The sequence below is a fragment of the Medicago sativa genome, chromosome 7 (assembly GCF_051527215.1).
Source record: "Medicago sativa cultivar Bolivia chromosome 7, Bolivia_mono, whole genome shotgun sequence".
Lineage (NCBI taxonomy): Eukaryota > Viridiplantae > Streptophyta > Magnoliopsida > Fabales > Fabaceae > Medicago > Medicago sativa.
Window position 1 is genome coordinate 60,608,399 of NC_140755.1, and position 4,096 is coordinate 60,612,494.

At 30.0% G+C, this 4,096-nt stretch overlaps 1 long non-coding RNA gene across 1 annotated transcript; it reads right to left on the minus strand.

The window, feature by feature from the left end:
- Positions 1–2,864: 2,864 nt before the first annotated feature.
- On the minus strand, positions 2,865–4,096 carry LOC146907340 (uncharacterized). Its single transcript, XR_015017898.1, has 2 exons — positions 3,746–4,096; positions 2,865–3,095 (listed from the first exon to the last, which is right to left on the minus strand). It is a non-coding gene; the product is annotated as an uncharacterized LOC146907340 (long non-coding RNA).

Consider the following 4,096-nt stretch of genomic DNA (forward strand, 5'->3'; position numbering starts at 1 on the left):
AGAATACATAAAATTTAGGTTTGAAAAGTCCTAACTACCCTTACATAATTATATAAAGGGGTCGATGGACATGGAAGGGTAGCAGGCTGACAATTGAAAACAAATTTGGTTCTCGTGCTAAACTGATACTCCCTCCGTCCCGGAATAACTGACCCATTTTCTAAAAAAAAGTGTTCCAAAATAACTGACTCATTTCAATTTTCAATACAACTTTCATCATTCCCAATACAATATAACACTAAATAATACTACTTTTATCATTCCCAATACAATATATTCCACTTTCCCCTTTATTTATACATTTTTCTTAATCTGTGTGAAATGAGCCAAGGGGTCAAATAAATTGGGACGGAGGGAGTATTATATTGGGACTGAATTTAATATGCTCCAACTTGTTGGATTCTAGGTATAAGTGGTTAAGTCTCATATCACGTATAGATAAGTAAATGCCGGACTTTTAAGAGAGGTGACTCATATATCTAATGTTTTAAGGTTTTGGATGAAGATATGACATCAACCTCTCTTATAGTCATGGACCAATGATCTGATTCCGGCTTCCCTAGACTCCCCGACAAATGATATTATAGCTTTTGGTTTGGTCTAGGTATAGAAAATTTTTGTATGCTTTTTGGTTGCAGCATGGTCTGATCTTCCACGTCGGAAAACAAGAGTAGTATCGTGAAAGTGTTGCAATCACAAGTTCTACTTTGAATTTTTAGCTAGAGGGAATTGATGGAAACGAATGTATCATTTAAAATCAATGTGGATATTGTGTTGTTGCTTGATAATGTACATGTTGAAAAAGTCTCACATTGCTTAGAATTATAAAGGAAGAGGGAGAGCGAAGATACGTATTTGAGATCCAGTTCTTCGTTACAACATACACCAGTCAGAATCATTTTAAGCTTCTATCTGAATTTTTTCTTTTCCCTTATATCCTTGTCTTAATATGTTGTAAGACGTAGTTATGTATTTACTTTGGAGGGTGTGAGTGTATTGCGGCCAGTGGGTGTTTGAGAGTAGTCTATGTGTTGTAAATTATATATATATATATATATATATATATATATATATATATATATATATATATATATATATATATATTGTTATTCTTCGGTTGTCATTAGGCAATGGTCGTGGTTTTATTCTCTTATTTTAGAGTTTCCACGTTATGTTATTGGAAAAAACTCAAGTCCCACATGAGATAAATAAAACTCTTGATAAGAGTTTATAAAGATGGGGAACTTCTCACCTTACAATCTAGTTTTGTAAAGATGAATTAGACACAAAATTTTAACATGGTATCAGAGCCTATCGATCGAGTCATCTACCATTGCCCAAGAGTATTGGGCGGGAGAGGGTGTATTTGTTTGCCTTTGTTTGTTGCTTGTTTATGCTTTTATTGGTGGCATAGATAGAGCGACATTTTTGTGATCTTTACTACTTTTCTCGGTGCATGTCATGAGTTGAACAATAAATTTGGGAATAAAAAAAAATAACATTGGAAGTCAAAAACTATAAATTGTAACTTAACGTCAAAATTTATTCTTTGTAGGCACATCAATTCTCTTAGAAAACATTGAAATAATTCAAAATCAATTATATCCATCTAGAATCAATTTTAACACTTTCAAAAGTGAAATCAAACATACACGAAATGTATTGACATGACTTGGTCTGAATTAATGAAAATACTAGATGACTTTTGTATTTCAAGAAATTAAGTCAAAAGAATATAAATAAATTCTTGTGTATACTAGAGTGCATGAGATTTGAAGCTTTCATGAATAATTAAGAAAAAAAGGGTACTGATTGAGATTCAAAGCAGTGATTCCACACGTTCCTCCCACACATGTTTTTCAATCATATACACATATTTTTATTTGTTACCCTTATTATCATAAGTTAATTGAATACACTATATTTCTTAAAAGGAAATAATTGTGTTAAGATGCTAATGCCTCGTTATAGCTGCTTTCCTAAATTGATCAATGGCATGAGGTCCCCAATAGAGTAACCCCAACTCAACACATAAAGAAACTAAAAGATATATAGGATAAGAAAAAAGAAAATTAACCATCACTAGCTCATTTTCATGTCTTCTATCAAAGATAAAGTTGCTTACACACTCTTTCTTACATATATGTGGCACAAAACACATCTTATAATTGATATATATAGTTCAATATTTGATCGTCATCAAATTTTTATATCCTTTATTACACTAAAAAGGAAATTTCTATTATTTGATTTTCGGTCTTATTTATTATATGAAAAGATCGTAACAGGAGAATTTTTCATAATCACTTTGATCAGCTTGCAGGGCTTCTAGAAAATGTTAAACTCCAAACGTATTGGTGGTTGAAAGCGAACTACATTACGTTCGACTTCAACTATCCTTTTTGGAGGCAAAATTCTTTATGTTGTTTACAGGCTGCTGTGTAATATTTGTTTTCGTTTCCATGGTTGTTGCTAGCCTTATTGTCTTGTAATACACATTTTTCAGTTACCTCTACCACGTCTTGTGCTTGAAGGACTGTTTGTTGTTTTATTAATATAATTTGCTTAGTTTATTCAAAAAAAAATCTACACTAAACCTATATTTTGATCATTTTCAAGTGGTAAAGGTTAATTCCTTGAGTCAAGAGCGAGATTAATCTTTCGTGATATATATATATATATATATATATATATATATATATATATATATATATATATATATATATATATATATATATATCTTCTTTAATTAAGACGGTAAACTTAAATTATGGATGAGAAAACTCTTTTTCAATAGTTTCAACATTTAAGATTGGATTCAAACCCTAGATAACGAATTAAACTTGAAGAATACTTGGGATATCTGATCTAAGCACAATTAATGGATTAAATAAATCAAATAATATTAATTTCATTGTGTGAATAACCCTTTTAGGCTTTAAGCTATATAATAGAGAAAAAGACATGTAACAAAAAGAAAGAAATGCTATTGACCAAAGAGATTCTTTGTCACATTTCTCCTTTTTAAGTCAGCATATGGCAATGGCATCCTATGAAGCATCTTGCGGACTTCCTTCCAATACTCCATCTTTAAACTGAAAAAATTCACTCTAAAAGCTGAATATAAAATATTCTCCAATATTAATCAATGTATAGCTATTATTAATTCTATGTATATGTATAGTTATTTTGAAACGACGTGCAAGAGTGAGAAAAAGTTAAAAGATCACTTATTTAAAATTAATTTGGAATAAAGACGTTTATTCCCTGCAAAAAGCTAATGATTGAGATCAAATTTTCAAATTAAATATCAACTTTTTTAAGTCTGAAACTCATCAAGACCATGAAGTAACTAATAAACAAATTGTATTTAGTGATTGTTTGAAAATAATTATATAAAATCTTGAGTAAAAAAAAAATTGAAAATACTCTTTAAGAGTCAAAATGGTTCGTGCATGGTTCTAATTCGTCACAACAAGATTAAGAAAGAGCACAAAAAGAACAAGAAAAAAGAGGAAAAAGGGGTTAAATAAATTGATACACAAAAAAAAGTGTGACATATTTAGCTAACTATACCCTCTCATCAAGTAATGGTAAAGATCAGAAAAAGAGAAATTGGATACATCTAATCAAATAAAATTGTTCCGTCATGGACTCGAATTAATGTATATATTGACTAACTTTAAACCTAGAAAATGTGGTTCGTAATAGATAGCAATTTCCAAGCATGTATATGTGTGCATACCTTTTACAAAGTGGCTTGTCGTGTTCTTCATATAAAAAAACAAATATAGCACTCAATTATTTTCGTCCCTTTCATTTCAAATAAACAAGTGAACATGATTTTGTTGTCATGCTGTCCGTTTTTCAATTATATATGATGATATGATCTAAAGAGTTGTAATAATGTTTGATGTGGAATTTGGGGTCGTAAAATTTGTTTAGTTCATATGCTTTTTGCATGGATATGTCAATGGAAGCTTGCGTTAGCATGCACTAAATCAGAATTTCTTGGCAAGGAATGTTTATCCATTTTTCCGTACATGAAGAAATATGAAATAATTTGTCAAAAATAAATATCAAATAATCAAATAAC